We start from the raw sequence: 22,080 nt of genomic DNA, 5'->3' as shown, positions 1-22,080 counted from the left end.
GTTCGCACCTTAGGGGGGGGGGGGGGGGTTTATGTCACGTTCCTGACCTATTTCTGTTAGTTTGTTGTATGTGTTAGTTGGTCAGGACGTGAGTTTGGGTGGGCATTCTATGTTTTCTGTTTCTATGTTGGTTTAAGGGTTGCCTGGTATGGCTCTTAATTAGAGGAAGGTGTTTTGCGTTTTCCTCTAATTGAGAGTCATATTTAGGTAGGTTGTTTCACAGTGTTCGTTGTGGGTGGTTGTCTCCTGTGTCAGTGTTTGTCGCACCATACGGGACTGTTCGGTTTGTTTGTTCATCGTTCTTTTTGTGTAGTCTATTTTCCCTGTTCGTGCGTTCTTCGTGTTATATTGTAAGTTCGTATGTTCAGGTTTGTCTACGTTATTTTGTTAATTATTCAAGTGTTTTCGTTTCGTGTTTTTTCGTTCTTGTTTAATTAAAATATGTCATTTCACAACGCTGCGCCTTGGTTCAATCACTACTCCTCCTTTTCGGTTGAAGAGGAGGAGGAACACCGTAACAGGAGCTCTCCAAACAGGTCAGCGACAAAGTTGCGGAGAAGTACAGATCAAGGTTGGGTTATAAAAAAATATCAGTAACTTTGAACATCCCACGGAGCACCATTAAATCCATTATTAAAATATAGAAAGATTATGGCACCATACCAAACCAGTCAAGAGAGGGCCACCCAACAACACTCATGGAACAGGCAAGGAGGGCATTAATCAGAGAGGCAACAAAGAGACCAAAGATAACCCTGAAGGAGCTGCAAAGCTCCACAGCGGAGATTGGAGTATCTGTCTATAGGACCACTTTAAGCCGTACACTCCACAGAGCTGTGCTGTACGGAAGAGTGGCCAGAAAAAATCTGTTGCTTAAAGAAGAAAATAAGTAAACACATTTGGTGTTGTGTGGAAGACTCCCCAAACATATGGAAGAAGGTACTCTGGTCAGATGAGACTAGAATTGAGCTTTCTGGCCATCAAGTAAAACATTATGTCTGGCGCAAACCCAAGACCTCTCATCACACCGAGAGCACCATCCCCACAGTGAAGCATGGTGGTAGCAGCATCATGCTGTGGGGATGTTTTTCATCAGCAGGGACTGGGAGACTTGTCAGAATTGAAGCAATAATGGATGGCGCTAAATACAGGGAAATTATTGAGGGGAAACCTGTTTCAGTCATCCAGAGATTTGAGACTGGGACGGAGGTTCACCTTCCAGCAGGACAATGACCCTAAGCATACTGCTAAAGCAACATTCAAGTGGTTTAAGGGGAAACGTCTTGGAATTGCCTAGTCAAGGCCCAGACCTCAATCCAATTGAGAATCTGTGGTATGACTTAAAGATTTTTGTACACCAGTGGAACCCATCCAACTTGAAGGAGCTGCAGCAGTTTTGCATTGAAGAATGGGCAAGAATCTAAGTGGCTAGATGTGCCGAGCTTATAGAGACATACCCCAAGAGACTTGCAGCTGTAATCGCTGCAAAAGGTGGCTCTACAAATTACTGACTTTGGTGGGGTGAATAGTTATGCACGCTCAAGTTCAGTTTTTTTGTCTTATTTCTTGTTTGTTTCACAATAAAAAATATTTTGCATCTGCGAAGTGGTAGGCATGTTGTGTAAATCAAATGATACAAACCCCCCCAAAATCTATTTTTTTTCCAGGTTCTAAAGCAACAAAATAGGAAAAATGCCAAGGGGAGTGAATACTTTCGCAAGCCAGTGTATATGTACATATTATATGAAGTTACAATCTCACACATACACAGCTGCTACACCCATCTACTTTACTCATTCATGTACAATGTATATAACAGCTACTGTACTTACCTTAAAAAACACTATTTCTGTTCTGTGCTTCTGATAGAAAAATTGTGACCTTTCTAATTTCTTGAAATCAATTTGTTATTACGCAGTTATAAACTAATTTAACCAACAACAATAACTAACATACTCAGACCAACTTTAATTTCACAGGCATAGGACGAACAGTCAATAATGATGTAATTTAAAAGTCCACTACATTTGTTTTATGCTTAGCTACACATCAACCTTATGTATTGCAAATGTCTGACATTCTCATCCTCTAAGTTGCTCTGTCATCATGTAGCTGCTAACAAATCAATATAAATGCCATCCCTTCAATTAGGTAAGTCATATTTTCACTCCACAATAGTTTAATTTACCACTTTTAAATGGGGTTTTAATGCCTTCAGTAATGTCTTTTCTACTGTACTGTAAATATAAGTACTGTATTAAATATGAATGGATACAATATTATAAGCACTGGATATTGTTTCTGTGTATTGATGTTTAAGTGCTGGATTACTTTGTAATGCACTTGCTTTATTTCTTTAGGAGAATTGTGTTGTTTTGATAATCTGTTTGATATGTAACAACTTTGTTGATTGTGTTAATTCTCCATCTTTAGTTGGTAATAATATGGACCGCTAAATCCAGAGGACAATGCTAAATAGGTTTACATAGTACAGTAAGTAGCAACCAATTAGTATTCCTTGTTGACATTCTAAGTATGAAGTGTGCATCAATCATATTTTGGAGTAGGTATATTTTTAAACTAAGGATATGCATATAATTGATACCATTGGACAAAAAAACACTTTGAAGTTTGTAGAAATGTTAAAATAATGTAGGAGAATATAACACAATAGATATGGTAAGAGAAAATCCAAAGAAAAACCAACCAGAATTCCTTTGAGAGAGAGACCATGCTCTTACAATGGCAATTATAAGGGCATACTCAATTCTAGCTCCCAGGTTTTAGGCTTGTAACTTCCAAAACGAATAAGAAATATCAGTTTTAGTACAGGGACACAGTCTTGGAAATTTGTGTTTGCTCGCGCCATGAAGAAAGGACACACCTGCTAAAATCGGTTTCCTATTGAACATACTTCTTTCTGTAAGAAATATTATAGTTTGATTACATTTTAGGGTATCTGAGGAGTAAATAGAAACGTATTTTGACTTGTTGAAACAAAGTTTAGGGATAGATTTTCGGATTCCTTTCTCTGCATGTTGAACGAGTGGATTACTCAAATCGATGGCGCAAACCAAACTGACTTTTTGGGATATAAAGAAGGATTTTATCTAACAAAACGACACTACATGTTATAGCTGGGACCCTTTGGATGACAAATCAGAGGAAGATTTTCAAAAAGTAAGTGAATATTTAATAGCTATTTGTGAATTTATGAAACCTGTGCCGGTGGAAAAAGATTTGGATGTGGGGCGCCGTCCTCAAACAATCGCATGGCATGCTTTCGCTGCAATAGCTACTGTAAATCAGACAGTGCAGTTAGATTAAGAAGAATTTAAGCTTTCAACTGATATAAGACACTTGTATGTACCTAAATGTATAAAATCCATCATTTTTATGATTATTTATTTAAATTGCGCACCTTCCAATTTCACCAATTTTAATTAGCCCTGAAAAACAGTTGGTGTACTGTACAACCAACATGGTTATGTTTAATGAGTAATGCCAATCATTCATTCATCATTATCTCTACACATGCAGATGTCACTCACTGTCCAACACCAGTACTCATGAATCATCAGTATAACAATGCAAGTGTCTTCAATCAATGGAATCCCAATTAACATCATGTCATCGTTTCAACACAGCATGAACAGTAAGTGACTCAAATCTGTTGTCTCGCCATCTCCTCCTACATAGCTGATTTTGATCATTTACAAACATTTAACACTTAAATAAACAAAACACTGTAGACCAGGGGTTCCCTAACTTTTTCACTGTGGTCCCCCCTTCCAGCATTGGGGAACATCACAGGTATGCAATGACGAACATGACAAGAGGAACTGATGATACAATGCCCAATTTCGAAATTGCACCTTGTGCATTCTAGTAAGTTTAAAGCCGGACTGTGTTCCTTAAAAATATATTATTTAAAATATATATATATTCACATATAAATATATATTTATTTTCATCATATGTATTTTTTTAAGGAACTCAGTATTGATATATATATATATTCAGTAGAAGTCAAAAGTTTGAATACACCTACTCATTCAAGAGTTTTTCTTTATCTTTTACTGTTTTCTACATTGTAGAATAATAGTGAAGACATTAAAACTATGAAATAACACATATGGAATCATGTAGTAACAAAAAGTATTAAACAAATAAAAATTATTTTATTTTTGACATTCTTCAAAGTAGCCACACTTTGACTTGATGACAGCTTTGCACACTCTTGGCATTCTCTCAACCAGCTTCACCTGGAAGGCTTTTCCAACAGTCTTGAAGGAGTTCCCACGTACTGTATGCTGAGCACTTGTTGGCTGCTTTTCCTTCACTCTGCAGTCCAACTCATCCCAAACCATCTCAATTGGGTGGAAGTTGGGTGATTGAGAGGCCAGGTCATCTGATGCAGCACTCCATCACTCTCCTTCTTGGTCAAATAGCCCTAACACAGCCTGGAGGTGTGTTTTGGGTCATTGTCCTGTTGAAAAACAAAATGATAGTCCCACTAAGCGCAACCCATATGGGATGGTGTATCGCTGCAGAATGCTGTGGTAGCCATGCTGGTTATGTGTGCCTTGAATTCGAAATAAATCACCACCACACAATCACACCTCCTCCTCCATGCTTTACGGTGGGAACCACATGCGGGGATCATCACCTACTCTCACCTACATTCACCTACTCTCACAAAGACACGGCGGTTGTAACCAAAAATCGCAAATTTGGATTGATCAGACCAAATGACAGATTTCCACCGGTCTAATGTTCATTGCTCGTGTTTCTTGGACCAAGCAAGTCTCTTGTTCTTATTGGTGTCCTTTAGTTGTGGTTTCTTTGCAGTAATTAGACCTTGAAGGCCTGATTCAAGGCCCGAGTCTCCTCTGAACAGTTGATGTTGCGATGTGTCGGTTACTTTAACTTTGTGAAGCATTTTTTTGCAGCAGAGGTAACTATGGGTCTATGAGCCAGACTGAACTTGAAGAAACTTTCTAAGTTCTTGAAATTTTCCGGATTGACTGACCTTCATGTCTTAAAGTTATGATGGACTGTCGTTTTTCTTTGCTTATTTGAGCTGTTCTTTCCATAATATGTGACCGACCAGCTCAAATTGGTCTCATGTAGCAAAAATTGAAATGGTGTTTTTTACATTGGATAAAAGTAGAGACTCAGTGCTACAAAATGGTATATCATAGACTGCATTTTTCAGGAACAATGGGAAAGTAATTTTGCTTTGAAAGTTAATAAACTTGTAAACTCACTTTTGAGAAAATGGCCTTTTGTCACGATTGTGTGGAGGATTGACGGACCAAAACGCAGCATGAGGAAAATAAGCCATATTCCTTTTAATGAATATGAAGGCAAAACGCAACAAAAACACTTACACACTAAACAAAACAAGAAAACGATCGTGAAGCTAAATAACGATGTGCACACACAGGCTACAAACGTATCACATAGACAATTACCCACATCACATGAAAGCCTATGGCTACCCTAAATATGGCTCCCAATCAGAGACAACAGAAATCAGCTGTCTCTAATTGGGAACTCATTCAGGCAACCATAGACTCTCCTAAACAACTAAACCAACATAGACAACGCTAGACACATGCACTACACACAAACCCATACAATACACCCAACACCCCCTTTACCATATAATCACCCAAAACCGACAAAACACCAACATTCCCCATGTCACACCCTGACCTAACTAAAATAATAAATAAAACAAAGAATACAAAGGCCAGGGCGTGACACCTTTGAATGTTGTGGTACTTACTGGAGAGCTCTCCTTTGTCTACACCCGTTCAACATTTTTCACACCCTCTTAAGCCAGCCCCGCCCATTTCTTTAAGGATTCACATGTAAGGTCATGCTAAACAGTGAGTAGTGTAGTAAGGATTAAGACTAAAAGTGGTAAAAGTAGTAGCATCCATAATGACAAATTACAGGTAAACAAAAAGTGTCCAGATAAAAGTATTTTCTAAATATTAGATGACGCTTACCCAGACACACTTGTCTATATTGATGGGTCGTGTGAAAGAAATGTTATAACCCCCAGCCACACATCTTACTAAGTGGATGGGTCTCTACAGAAGGTACAGCCAAATGATTACTTAACTTCTCTGGGATATGTGGGAGGCTAACGGTCAAAAGCCAGTAAAAATGCAGAGCTCCAAATTCAAATAAATTACTATAAAAATCTAACTTTCATTAAATCACACATGAAAGATACAAAATTAAAGCTACACTTGTAGTGAATCCAGCCAACATGTCAGAATTCAAATGTCAGAATGTCAGAATGTCAGAATTCAAGGCTTTACGACGAAAGCACACCAAACGATTATGTTAGGTCAGAGCCAAGTCACAGAAAAACACAGCCATTTTTGCAGCCAAAGAGAGGAGTAACAAAAGCAGAAATAGAGATATAATGAATCACTAACCTTTGATGATCTTCATCAGATGACACTCATAGGACTTCATGTTACAGAATTCATGTGTGTTTTGTTCGGTAAAATTCATATTTATATCCAAAAATCTGAGTTTAGGCGGGACGCTACTGTCTCACTTGGCCAAAAGCCAGAGAAAATGCAGAGTGCCAAATTCAAATAAATTACTATAAAAATCCAACTTTCATTAAATCACACATGAAAGATACCAAATTAAAGCTACACTTGTTGTGAATCCAGCCAACATGTCAGAATTGAAATAGGCTTTTCGGCGAAAGCAAACGATGCTATTATCTGAGGATAGCAACAGAGTAAACAAAGAGAGAGCAGCATATATTCAACCCTGCAGGCGCGACACAAAATGCAGAAATAAAAATATAATTCATGCCTTACCTTTGACGAGCTTCTGTTTTTGGCACCCCAATATGTCCCATAAACATCACAAATGGTCCTTTTGTTTGATTAATATGTTATGGCTGAAGGGGCAGCATTGAGTAACCTCGAAAGAGGTGGCCATTTCAAACGGCCTCCTACTCAATTCTTGCTCGTACAATATGCATATTATTATTACTATTGGATAGAAAACACTCTCTAGTTTCTTAAACCGTTTGAATTATGTCTCTAAGTGAACCAGAACTCTTTCTGCAGCCCATTTCCTATCCGGAAGTGAGATTTCCAAAAGCGAGGTCTTTTTTCAAGAGCTTGTCTATAAAAGGGCATGTCACTTGGGACTATAGAAACACGTCATACACCTTCCCCTGGTTGTCAAGCGGAAGTGAGAGCAGAAATGACTTGATTATCTCGTTTTGGGATTGAATACGTCCTCTTGGAGTGAGAGGTCCGCCATTATTTTTTTTTTCGAAGGCGCGAAGTTGGACCTGGAATTGCCTCCTGGAAAACCGTCGTTATAGGTGAATATGATCTCCGGCTTCGATTTTATTTGATACATGTCACAATATCATCCTAAAGTATGTTTTTTCAATATAGTTTAATTATATTATTGAAATTTATTCGGGACTTTATACCACGGCAAATTGGCTGTATCCAGGCAATCCGTGTTGGATGGTGTGTAAAAACATGGTGTGTAAAAACATCACTTAGCCATAGTATATTGGCCATATACCTCAGGCCTTATTGCTTCATTGTCTATACAGTTATGGAACCACCAGATGGGGTCCAAGTGCCACACGTTTCTGTAGCAGACAGGAGAAGCTTGTACATTCTATTAACAAGCCCCGCTTTCTCACCCCACACAGCACCTGTTTTGATGCCTTTTCTGGATATTCCCTTCAAAGGGTGCCATGACATTGTAAACACATTGTAAACACATTATGAACGCACAGTAGATTATTTGTGTGGGAGTGCGCTGGAAAGAGCAGAGCGTCACTCTGTCCAATTGGTAGCCATCGTTACTGTTGTACCTTCTTGTCAAATAAATACTAAAGAAAACAACTGTTATTTAAAACACAAGTCCTTCTTTATTCAAGTTAACTGGAGCCGTACAAGTACAGTGCATTCAGTCAGGATCTCCCACTCACCCAATGCTATGTGCGGGCTGGATCTCCCACTCACCCAATGCTATGTGCGGGCTGGATCTCCCACTCACCCAATGCTGTGTGCGGGCTGGATCTCCCACTCACCCAATGCTATGTGCGGGCTGGATCTCCCACTCACCCAATGCTGTGTGCGGGCTGGATCTCCCACTCACCCAATGCTATGTGCGGGCTGGATCTCCCACTCACCCAATGCTGTGTGCGGGCTGGATCTCCCACTCACCCAATGCTATGTGCGGGCTGGATCTCCCACTCACCCAATGCTGTGTGCGGGCTGGATCTCCCACTCACCCAATGCTATGTGCGGGCTGGATCTCCCACTCACCCAATGCTATTTGCGGGCTGGATCTCCCACTCACCCAATGCTGTGTGCGGGCTGGATCTCCCACTCACCCAATGCTATGTGCGGGCTGGATCTCCCACTCACCCAATGCTATTTGCGGGCTGGATCTCCCACTCACCCAATGCTGTGTGCGGGCTGGATCTCCCACTCACCCAATGCTATGTGCGGGCTGGATCTCCCACTCACCCAATGCTATGTGCGGGCTGGATCTCCCACTCACCCAATGCTATGTGCGGGCTGAGCATCCCCTAAGTGGTCACGTGGCCTCCGATACAATATGCAACATCCCCCTTATCAAGATATGCCTTTCCCTTATGAGAAAAAACGCAAACAATTGTCTATAAATCCTGATAAATTCTTTGCATAGTGAACACTGCATTTCAATACCACATTTACACTTCCTCAATCACCTTCTGAGGTGCTTTTCCTTCTCTACCTGACCGTCTCATTTCCACAGGCTGCCCTGGTGGGTCTGACACAGGAGTGTCTAGGCTTGATGTTGTCTGACCTGTAATGTCTCTCTCTCTTGCCTGTCTGTTTGCTCACACTCAGGTACATGTAACAACTGTCTCGTATTTCTCCTGTATGTAACTTCCTCGGGTGTCATTACATCATATAACCTGGTTGCCACTGTTTTCACAACATGGGCCTCAACGCTCCATGTTTCACCATCATGCATTTTCACCCTATCACTAGGAATGAGTGCACTGAGCACCTCGGACCCTTTGTCATAGTAACTTTTCGGTTCACACTTTTCTCTCCATTAGTTAAGAATGACCTTGCCATCCTTCTCTGTTTCTAGGAGTACTGGCAACCTAGTTTTTAGTTTCCTGTTGAGCAACAGCTCTGCAGGACACAACCATGTTTTAGTGGAGTTGCCCTGTAGTTTAACAAAGCTAGATTTGGATCTGTCTTTGAGTCGAGTGTGACTAGGGTGGGTAATCTAGGTTGTTTAATTCTATGTTGGCCTGGTATGGTTCCCAATCAGAGGCAGCTGTTTATCGTTGTCTCTGATTGGGGATCATATTTAGGCAGCCATTTCCCCACTGTGTTTTGAGGGATCTTGTTTATGTGTAGTTGCCTGTGAGCACGCCATAGCTTCACGGGTCATTGATTCTTTATTGTTTTTGTGCGTTTCATTAAATAAACATGTGGAACCCATATCACGCTGCGCTTTGGTCTGAATGTGATTACGACGCTCGTGACATCGAGAGCTTTCTTAAGCAGTAGGTTTACTGTTTTGACACCATTCTTGACTAACCCATTAGACTGTGGGTACAGTGGGCTGGAGGTGACATGCTAAACCCATTTAGCAAAATCACTGAAAGTTTAACATCTGAAATGTGAGGCATTGTCCATACGGACTATCTCTGCGACCCCATGGCGAGCCCAGATGGCACTTGTGAATTTTGATCAACATGTTTTTCTTTAACCTGTCTAGGATCAGCGTGGCGCTAGCGGCACACCCCCCCCCCCCCACTGAAAAACCAGTGCCGCGAAATTCAAAAAATATATTTTTTTAAAATATTTAACTTTCACACATTAAAGTCCAATACAGCTAATGAAAGACACAGATCTTGTGAATCCAGTCAACATGTCCGATTTTTAAAATGTTTTACAGGGAAGACACAATATGTAAAGATGTACATCTATTACCTAAAAATACATTAGCATAATCCACCATCTTTTATTTGTCCACCAACACCAGTAGCCATCACCAATTCGGCTAAACTAAGATATTTATAGCCCCTAACCAACAAAAAAACTCATTAGATGACAGTCTGATAACATATTTATGGTATGGGATAGGTTTTGTTAGAAAAAAGTGCATATTTCAGGTAGATGGCATAGGTTACAATTGCACCCACCGTCACAAATGGAATAGAAAAACTACTTAGAGCAACGTGTTTACCTACTTACTAATCATCAAACATTTCGTAAAAATACACAGCATACACGAATCGAAAGACACAGATCCTGTGAATACAGACAATATTTCAGATTTTCTAAGTGTCTTACAGCGAAAACACAATAAATCGTTATATTAGCATAGCACATACCACATAGCAGCCCAGCATTGATTCTAGCCAAAGTGAGCGATAAAAGTCAACATCGCCAAAAGATATTAATTTTTTCACTAACCTTCTCAGAATTCTTCAGATGACACTCCTGTAACATCATATTACACAATGCATATAGAGTTTGATCGAAAACGTTTATATTTAGCCACCAAAATCATGGTTAGACAATGTGAAATGTAACTCAGCTGGTCATAATATGTCCTTGCGCCACTTAGACAGTGATCTACTCTTATACATAAATACTCATAAACGTGACTAAAAAATATAGGGTGGACAGGGATTGATAGACAATTTAATTCTTAATACAATTGCGGAATAACATTTTTTAACCTGTCTTGGATCAGCGTGGCGCTAGCGGCACCCCCCCCCCCCCCCCACTGAAAAACCAGTGCCGCGAAATTCAAAAAAAATATTTTTTTAAAATATTTAACTTTCACACATTAAAGTCCAATACAGCTAATGAAAGACACAGATCTTATGAATCCAGTCAACATTTCCGATTTTTAAAATGTTTTACAGGGAAGACACAATATGTAAAGATGTACATCTATTACCTAAAAACACATTAGCATCATCCACCATCTTTTATTTGTCCACCAACACCAGTAGCCATCACCAATTCGGCTAAACTAAGATATTTATAGCCCCTAACCAACAAAAAAACTCATTAGATGACAGTCTGATAACATATTTATGGTATGGGATAGGTTTTGTTAGAAAAAAGTGCATATTTCAGGTATATGGCATAGTTTACAATTGCACCCACCATCACAAATGGACTAGAATAATTACAATGAGCAACGTGTTTACCTAACTACTAATCATCAAACATTTCGTAAAAATACACAGCATACACGAATCGAAAGACACAGATCCTGTGAATACAGACAATATTTCAGATTTTCTAAGTGTCTTACAGCGAAAACACAATAAATCGTTATATTAGCTTAGCACATAGCAATTAGCAGCCCAGCATTGATTCTAGCCAAAGTGAGCGATAAAAGTCAACATCGCCAAAAGATATTAATTTTTTCACTAACCTTCTCAGAATTCTTCCGATGACACTCCTGTAACATCACATTACAACATGCATATACAGTTTGATCGAAAATGTTTATATTTAGCCACCAAAATCATGGTTAGACAATGTGAAATGTAGACAAGCTGGTAAAGAAAACGTCCTTGCGCCACTTAGACAGTGATCTACTCTTATACATAAATACTCATAAACGTGACTAAAAAATATAGGGTGGACAGGGATTGATAGACAATTTAATTCTTAATACAATTGCGTTATTACATTTTTTAATTTATCCTTACTTTTCAATACAGTTTGCGCCAAGCGAAGCTACGTCAAAAAACATGGCGTCCTAAGCCACTAAAATGTTTCGACAGAAACACGATTTATCATAATAAAAATGTCCTACCTTGAGCTGTTCTTCCATCAGTATCTTGGGCAAAGGATCCTTTCTTGGGAGAAATCGTCTTTTGGTGGAAAGCTGTCCTCTTGCCATGTGGAAATGTCAACTACGTTCGGGATGAACTGAAAAGCGTGCCCAACTTTTCACATCGTTGCAAAAATAAATGTCCCAAAATCGCACTAAACGGATATAAATTGCTATAAAACGCTTTAAATTAACTACTTTGTGATGTTTGTAACTCCTATAACGAGTGAAAAGATGACCGGAGAAATATAACAGGCTAAACTAACGCTTGGAACAGGAGAGGGTCGGTGTCTTCCACGCGCGTTACGCAGCAAGAAAAGACTTGCTAGCTAAAGGTTTTTTTCATTTGTAGGGCCTGTGAACGAGCAATCGAGCCCGTTGGAATCGTCATCACGTAAAGGCATCCAGGGGAAGACGTAAGAAGTGTCCGTATAGTCATAGCAACGACAGAGCCCTTTTAAATGACTTCAGAAAAGTGGCCAACGTTTCTCAAATCTGACTCCATGTCAGGGAAATTGCTGTAGAATGGGCTCTGTTCCACTTAGAGACAAAATTTCAACTCCTATAGAAACTATAGACTGTTTTCTATCCAATAATAATAATAATATGCATATTGTACGATCAAGGATTTTGTGGGAAGCCGTTTAAAAAATTAGCCACATTAGCATAAATAGTCTAAACAGCGCCCCCATCCCCAACAGGTTAATTTATCCTTACTTTTCAATACAGTTTGCGCCTAGCGAAGCTACGTCATAAAACATGGCGTCCTAAGCCACTAAAATGTTTCGACAGAAACACGATTTATCATAATAAAAATGTCCTACCTTGAGCTGTTCTTCCATCAGTATCTTGGGCAAAGGATCCTTTCTTGGGAGAAATCGTCTTTTGGTGGAAAGCTGTCCTCTTGCCATGTCGAAATGCCAACTGCGTTCGGGATGAACTGAAAAGCGTGCCCAACTATTCACATCGTTTCAAAAAGAAATGTCCCAAAATCGCACTAAACGGATATAAATTGCTATAAAACGCTTTAAATTAACTACCTTATGATGTTTTTAACTCCTATAACGAGTGAAAAGATGACCGGAGAAATATAACAGGCTAAACTAACGCTTGGAACAGGTGCGCGCCGGTGTCCTCTAGGCTCATGACGCAGCTCCAAAAGAATGACTAGCTTCAGGGTTTTTTCATTTGTAGGGCCTGTGAACGCGCAATCGACCCCATTGGAATCGTCATCACGTAAAGGCATCCAGGGGAAGACGTAAGAAGTGTCCGTATAGTCATAGCAAAATCAGTGCCCTTTTAACTGACTTCAGAACAGTGGCCAACATTTCTGAAATCTGAATCCATGTCAGGGAAATTGCTGTAGAATGGGCTCTGTTCCACTTAGAGACAAAATTTCAACTCCTATAGAAACTATAGACTGTTTTCTATCCAATAATAATAATAATATGCATATTGTACGATCAAGGATTTTGTGGGAAGCCGTTTCAAAAATTACCAAATTAGCATAAATAGTCTAAACAGCGCCCCCATCCCCAACAGGTTAACAGGACTTGGTATCACAATTCTTGAACCCTTAAACAGAATTCCATCAAGTACAGATAGCTCATCCCTGTATTGACCTTACGGGTATGCTGTAGTTTGTACATACCACCCGCATGTTATGGCTTGAATTGCCTTTTGCAAACACTAATCTTTTGCAGTAGCAAGTGAAATAACTATCCACATTTCATCTGAGACTGGGCAACTCTTTCTGATAAGGTTTACATGCACGGTATCTTCATGCTCATATATCTGGTTTGGTTCTGAGCTGTAAAATGCCCTGGACAATGTGTCTACCACTAACAATTCTTTGCCTGGCCTGTATGCGAGTTGCAAGTCATACTTATGATGTTTAGAGTCAAGCCTGCTTTAGAGTCATCCGCTGAGATTTTGGTTTTGCGCTTTCATCATAGAACTTCAATACTGGAGCATGCATAATTCATGCCTTGAGCTCCTTAAACTCTTTCTGGTGATTACTGTTCCAACACCTTTCTGCAGTTTTGCACTGTAGACCTCTCATCTGACTCGTGGGAGTTGCCAGATTAGGTACACATTTGCCCACATAGTTAACCATACCTAAGAACCTCAAATCAAATCAAATTGTATTGGTCACATACACATGGTTAGCAGATGTTAATGCGAGTGTAGCGAAATGCTTGTGCTTCTAGTTCCGACTATGCAGTAACATCTAACAAGTAATCGAACAAATTCACAACAACTACCTTATTCACACAAATGTAAAGGGATGAATAAGAATATGTACATATACATATATGGATGTATGATGGCGTGCGGAATAGGCAAGATGCAGTAGATGGTATAGAATACAGTATACATATACAGTATGAGATGAGTAATGTAGGATATGTAAACATTCTTTTAAAGTAGAGTTATTTAAAGTGACTAGTGATACCTTTATTACGTCAGTTTATTTAAGTGGCCAGATATTTGAGTCTGTATGTTGGCAGCAGCCTCCCTATGTTAGTGATGGCTGTTTAACAGTCTGATGGCCTTGAGATAGAAGCTGTTTTTCAGTCTCTCGGTCCCAGCTTTGATGCATCTGTACTGACCTCGCCTTCTGGATGATAGCGGAGTGAACAGGCAGTGGCTCGGGTGATTGTTGTCCTTGATTATCTTTTTGCCCTTCCTGTGACATTGGGTGCTGTAGGTGTCATGGAAGGCAGGTAATTTGCCCCCGGTGATGCATGTACAGACCGCACTACCCTCTGGAGAGCCTTGCGGTTGAGGGCAGTGCAATTGCTGTACCAGGCGGTGATACAGCCCGACAGGATGCTCTCCATCAAATTATTTTCTAACAAGTTGTATTTTCTAACAACAGTTTGAATTGAGGTGTGTTCCGCCTCCTCATTAATTCACATAGAAATAGCCCATTTCAGCGTTGCAGGCAATTTATGTTTGAGGCTTTACTGAGCCGGACAAACTTCTCTCTTCGAGGAGAGCCCATGCACTTCACCAATGTTTCCGTAGATCAAGTATGCAGATATTTGTGCAGTTATGCACAAATTGGCACATTACCTGGCTGGCGCTCGCATTGCCTTCCTTGTTGTTTTCCTTACAAATAATAACTTTGGTCATGTGTGCGTTCATATCTAAGTAAGTGCCTTATTTTCTGTATATCGTGTTGTCGTTCTATGCAGTATGTATGTATGTAAGTTAGGGTGACCAGACGTCCCCGTTTTCCGGGGACAGTCCCCGTTTTTGGTGGCCTGTCCCCGGCTGGAGCTGTCCCCGGAAATGTCCCCGTTTTTAACTGTGCGTTAAAATAATACTGCAAAGTGAAATAATATTTTAAGAAAGACCGGGCAACAGAGCCAACCAGTTGACGTCTCAATCGCGTTGTGCTTGTTTTGTCCAGCAGAGGGGGCTGCTCGCTATAGCAGCTTCATTCACTCTCCTTCTACTAACTTCCTGCTCGCTATAGCAGCTTCATTCACTCTCCTTTTACTAACTACCTGCTCGCGATAGTTTTAGAGAAAACTGCTGTGGAAAACTCGGCCAGAAGCTAGCAAGTGTCAAGTGAATCCACAATATCACCACAAACATATTTTTAAACCAGGTAAGTTACAATCGTTTGAGATACTAGCTAATGATTTTATAATGTCACAATGTATTAAATAGATAGATTATCTGCTTTATAAGGTTTTAAATAGGTTATGCTAGCTAACATTAGATATGTTGACTAAGTTATCTAGCTAGGTTAGCTAGCTACTGTCATGGTAACTTAGTTAGGTTAAAAAACGTTCACATGTAAACATGCAGTGGACGGGCTGTTTTGAAAATATGATTATATTAAATTAATGCACAATTAATTATGAGAATATTACAAAGATTACAATGTTAATGGTTTGGCGTTATAATAAGTTGTGTGAAAATATATTTTGAAATTTTCATGGATAACATTAGCATAATGTTTTCTGTTAGGAGTGGAGAGGAAGCAGAGGAGGAAGACTGGATAGGAAGAAGAGTGAAAGGGAGAGAAGAGGAAAGATAAATATATGATTACAGAGCCTGCCAATTTATTATTCCAAGCAATGTTTTTGAGATAAAATACAAAAATGAGGCAAGCAATGGGAATCTGTTAACCTTTCTCGCCCCGGGGTTCCGCTAGCGGAACACCCACAACATTCCGCTGCCTTCGCAGAGCGTGAAATTCAAAATATATTTTTTCGAAATATTTAACCTGTTGGGGATGGGGGCGCTGTTTAGACTATTTATGCTAATTTGGTAATTTTTGAAACGGCTTCCCACAAAATCCTTGATCGTACAATATGCATATTATTATTATTATTGGATAGAAAACAGTCTATAGTTTCTATAGGAGTTGAAATTTTGTCTCTAAGTGGAACAGAGCCCATTCTACAGCAATTTCCCTGACATGGATTCAGATTTCAGAAATGTTGGCCACTGTTCTGAAGTCAGTTAAAAGGGCACTGATTTTGCTATGACTATACGGACACTTCTTACGTCTTCCCCTGGATGCCTTTACGTGATGACGATTCCAATGGGGTCGATTGCGCGTTCACAGGCCCTACAAATGAAAAAACCCTGAAGCTAGTCATTCTTTTGGAGCTGCGTCATGAGCCTAGAGGACACCGGCGCGCACCTGTTCCAAGCGTTAGTTTAGCCTGTTATATTTCTCCGGTCATCTTTTCACTCGTTATAGGAGTTAAAAACATCATAAGGTAGTTAATTTAAAGTGTTTTATAGCAATTTATATCCGTTTAGTGCGATTTTGGGACATTTCTTTTTGAAACGATGTGAATAGTTGGGCACGCTTTTCAGTTCATCCCGAACGCAGTTGGCATTTCGACATGGCAAGAGGACAGCTTTCCACCAAAAGACGATTTCTCCCAAGAAAGGATCCTTTGCCCAAGATACTGATGGAAGAACAGCTCAAGGTAGGACATTTTTATTATGATAAATCGTGTTTCTGTCGAAACATTTTAGTGGCTTAGGACGCCATGTTTTATGACGTAGCTTCGCTAGGCGCAAACTGTATTGAAAAGTAAGGATAAATTAAAAAATGTTATTCCGCAATTGTATTAAGAATTAAATTGTCTATCAATCCCTGTCCACCCTATATTTTTTAGTCACGTTTATGAGTATTTATGTATAAGAGTAGATCACTGTCTAAGTGGCGCAAGGACATATTATGACCAGCTGAGTTACATTTCACATTGTCTAACCATGATTTTGGTGGCTAAATATAAACGTTTTCGATCAAACTCTATATGCATTGTGTAATATGATGTTACAGGAGTGTCATCTGAAGAATTCTGAGAAGGTTAGTGAAAAAATTAATATCTTTTGGCGATGTTGACTTTTATCGCTCACTTTGGCTAGAATCAATGCTGGGCTGCTATGTGGTATGTGCTATGCTAATATAACGATTTATTGTGTTTTCGCTGTAAGACACTTAGAAAATCTGAAATATTGTCTGTATTCACAGGATCTGTGTCTTTCGATTCGTGTATGCTGTGTATTTTTACGAAATGTTTGATGATTAGTAAGTAGGTAAACACGTTGCTCTAAGTAGTTTTTCTATTCCATTTGTGACGGTGGGTGCAATTGTAACCTATGCCATCTACCTGAAATATGCACTTTTTTCTAACAAAACCTATCCCATACCATAAATATGTTATCAGACTGTCATCTAATGAGTTTTTTTGTTGGTTAGGGGCTATAAATATCTTAGTTTAGCGGAATTGGTGATGGCTACTGGTGTTGGTGGACAAATAAAAGATGGTGGATTATGCTAATGTATTTTTAGGTAATAGATGTACATCTTTACATATTGTGTCTTCCCTGTAAAACATTTTAAAAATCGGACATGTTGACTGGATTCACAAGATCTGTGTCTTTCATTAGCTGTATTGGACTTTAATGTGTGAAAGTTAAATATTTTAAAAAAATATATTTTTTGAATTTCGCGGCACTGGTTTTTCAGTGGGGGGGGGGGGGGGGGTGCCGCTAGCGCCACGCTGATCCTAGACAGGTTAACTTCCACACATTAACAAGTCCAATACAGCAAATGAAAGATAAACATCTTGTGAATCCAGCCAACATGTCCAATTTTTTAAATGTTTTACAGCGAAAACACAATATATATTTATGTTAGCTCACCACAATAGCCAAACACACAAATGCATTTATCAGCAGCAAAAGGTAGCGATCGCAAAAAAACAGCAAAAGATATAAAATTAATCACTAACCTAGATCAACTTCATCAGATGACAGTCCTATAACATCAGGTTATACAATACACTTATGTTTTGTTCGAAAATGTGCATATTTTGAGCTGCAAACCGTGGTTATACATTGTGAATATGTAGCATCGATTCACCAGAATCTCCGGAGATATTTTGGACACTCATCTAATCTGACCAAAGAACTCATCATAATCTTTACTAAAAAATACATGTTGGACAGCAAATGAAAGATACAATAGTTCTTAATGCAACCGCCATGTTAGATTTAAACAAATAACTTTACCATAACAAACATCTTACGTTATAGCGAGACAGCGCCCTTGAAAATAGGACTCTACATTTTCCACAGAAATACGAAATAACATCATAAATGGTTCTTACTTTTGCTGAGCTTCCATCAGAATCTTGTACAAGGAGTCCTTTGTCCAGAATAAATTGTTGTTTGGTTTTAGAATGTCCTTCTCTCCTGTCGAATTAGCAACCTTAGCTAGCCATGTGGCGCGAAAATGTCCATCTCCTCTCGATGCATAGAACGGAAAAATCCAAAAGACCCATTGAACGTTAAATAAACTGATGAAACTCGGTTGAAAAAACCTAATATGTATCAAATAAAAACAAAGCCGGAGATATTAGCCGTGTATACCGAACACTTATCAGAAGACAATAGGAAGCTCCTTCCCGCGCCTAGTTAGAGAAAGGAAATTGTGGTCAGGTCATTCCAAGAGCTCTTGTTCGACCTCAGATCAAGCTAGACACCCCATTCCACCTTCCACTGCCTGATGACATCTAGTGGAAGGCGTATGCAGTGCATGCAAATCCATAAATATAAAGCAATTCAATAGGCAGGCCCTGGAACAGAGCATCGGTTTCAGATTTTTCACTTCCTGTCTGGAAGTTTGCTGCCAAATGAGTTCTGTTTCACTCACAGATATAATTCAAACAGTTTTAGAAACTTGAGAGTGTTTTCTATTCAATAGTAATAATAAAATGCATATTGTATGATCTAGAATAGAGTATGAGGCCGGTTAAATTGGGCACGATTTTTTCCCAAAGTGAAAATAGCGCCCCCTACACACTAACAGGTTAACCAAAGTATTTTATCTAATAGTGTACTATTTATTATTAAAGATTGGAGAAGAAGGAGAAGGAAAAATTAAGGGAGTAAAAAGAGTGAAGCGAGGAGAGTGTGGAAGAGTGAGGTGGAAAGGTAAAGAGAAAGAAAGGAAGAAAGAGCAGGAAGACAAGTGAAGAAAAGAGGAGGAGAAAGATTGGAGGAGAAGAAAAGTTTGGCTGGCCTTTGTCCATGGAAACCCGACCGTATTCAGTGACATGATCAAGATGCTTGAAGGCCAGGACCGCCGTGCTGTGGAGTCAATTGCAATTCTGAGAAATGTTGAGGCAAAATTGACTGCAAGACGTGATGACAACTTCATTCCAGTTTTGGTCAAAGGACTTCTGAGAGAGCTAGAGGAAAATGGAGCCATGTCTAAAGAGAGCTTTCTCAAAACATCCCAATCATTCGTCACTACGGCTGTGAACTACTTGCAAGCATGGGGAAAGCACACAGATAATCTAAAATATTTTAAAAAGGAAACCTCAGCGTGTAGAGATCCAGAAGGAAGCTGGCACACTGCAGGAAATATGCCCCAATGTGACCATCAATGAGGATGGATTGTGTCACGAGGTTACTGGCCTGCAAGAGTTCCTAAAAGGGGGATCGCTTGAAGAATGGAAAACATCTGAGAGACCGCTTAGTCAGAGATAGATCACGGTGGTTACCCACTTCAAAGAGAACAACATCACACACTAACCTGGCTAGATTAGCGTCTGTTGTCATGTGCTTACCTGGAAGTAATGCACCAGTCGAGAGAGTATTCTACCAAATGAATGATCTATGGACAGCAGCAAGAAATAGGTTCACTGTTACTACCATCAAGGCCATGCTTATTGTGAAGACAAACTTCAACCTCCCCTGCCAGGAGTTCATTGAGAAGCTGGCCAAAGACAGAGCAATCCTGAAGAAGATACATTATTCTGAGAAATATACAGATTAAGTTGATATAAGTATATTATGTAGTTACCAATCTCATCATCGTCTTATTTCTTTATTATGTTGTTAATAATTTCACATATACTATTGTCTCTGTTTTTTAAATTTTGCTCTTGTTCTCTTCTGCTCTTATTCTACCCAGACTACCAGGACCACGAAATGGCTGTTCAGATCGGACAGTTCTGTCTTGTCTGTAGTGGTTTTCTCTATCACAGTGTGCCTGGTAGACTAAATACATGAAACCGGAAATGTATTTCATAGATAATAACATTGGATATTTTAATGATATATTGACCGCCGAACTGGAAATGTCCCCAGTTTTAATTTCAGGAATCTGGTCACCTTAATGTAAGTATGTATGGAGCATAATGTATTTACAGTTATATTCACAAGTACTGGCTTTCAAGTCCTTGTCACGATCGTGTGGCGTATTGACAGACCAAAATGCAGCAGTTGGAAAATATGCCATCTTCTTTTATTTTAACACGAACGAAGATGAACACGACACAAAACACTTTAACAAAACAACAAAATAACAAAACGACCGTGAAGCTACAAACGTTGTGCACAAACATACAGGCTACTAACGTTCTTACATAGACAATTACCCACAACCAATGAGAGCCTATGGCTACCCTAAATAAGGCTCCCAATCAGAGACAACCGAAATCAGCTGTCTCTAATTGGGAACTCATTCGGGTAACCATAGACTCTCCTAGAATACTAACCACCATAGACAATACTAGACATCTACACTCAACACAAAACCATACACTACAACCATTAACCCCTTTACCAAATAAACACCCAAAACAACAAAACATAAACATTCCCCATGTCACACCCTGACCTAACTAAAATAATAAAGAAAACAAAGAATAATAAGGCCAGGGCGTGACATAACCCCCCCCTTGAGGCGCGAACTCCGGGCGCACCATACACAGTCTAGGGGAGGATCTGGGTGGGCTCCCCTCCACGGTGGCGGCTCCGGCTCTGGTCGTCCTCCCCACGTCACCACAGTACCTAACCACCTCCTAGGCTTCCTCCAACCGACCCCCCTCCACATTAACCACATTGCATTAAGGGGGAGTTCCGGACTAAGGGACAGCTCCGGACTAAGGACCAGTACCAGGGTAAGGGGCAGTACCAGGGTCAGGGGCAGTACCAGGATAAGGGGCAGTACCAGGGTAAGGGGCAGCACCAGGGTAAGGGGCAGCACCAGGGTAAGGGGCAGCACCAGGGTAAGGGGCAGCACCAGGGGAAGGGGCAGCTCCAGGGTAAGGGGCAGCTCCGGACTGAGGAATGGCAGCTCCGGACTGAGGGACTGCAGCTCCGGACTGAGGGACTGCAGCTCCGGACTGAGGGACGGCCCATGGCTGGCTGACAGATCTGGCTGCTCATGGCTGGCTAACGGATCTGGCTGCTCATGGCTGGCTAACTGATCTGGCTGCTCATGGCTGGCTGACGGATCTGGCTGCTCATGGCTGGCTGACGGATCTGGCTGCTCATGGCTGGCTGACGGATCTGGCTGCTCATGGCTGGCTGACGGATCTGGCTGCTCATGGCTAGCTGACGGATCTGGCTGCTCATGGCTAGCTGACGGATCTGGCTGCTCATGGCTAGCTGACGGATCTGGCTGCTCATGGCTAGCTAACGGATCTGGCTGCTCATGGCTAGCTGACGGATCTGGCTGCTCATGGCTAGCTGACGAATCTGGCTGCTCATGGCTGGTTGGTGGCTCTGGCAGATCCTGTCTGGTTGGCGGCTCTGGCAGACCCTGTCTGGTTGGCGGCTCTGGCAAATCCTGTCTGACGGACGGCTCTAGCGGCTCCTGTCTGGCTGGCGGCTCTAGCGGCTCCTGTCTGGCGGACG

Source organism: Salvelinus fontinalis, chromosome 1, assembly GCF_029448725.1.
Source record: "Salvelinus fontinalis isolate EN_2023a chromosome 1, ASM2944872v1, whole genome shotgun sequence".
NCBI classification, from domain to species: domain Eukaryota; kingdom Metazoa; phylum Chordata; class Actinopteri; order Salmoniformes; family Salmonidae; genus Salvelinus; species Salvelinus fontinalis.
Note: the sequence above shows the minus strand (reverse complement) of the source record.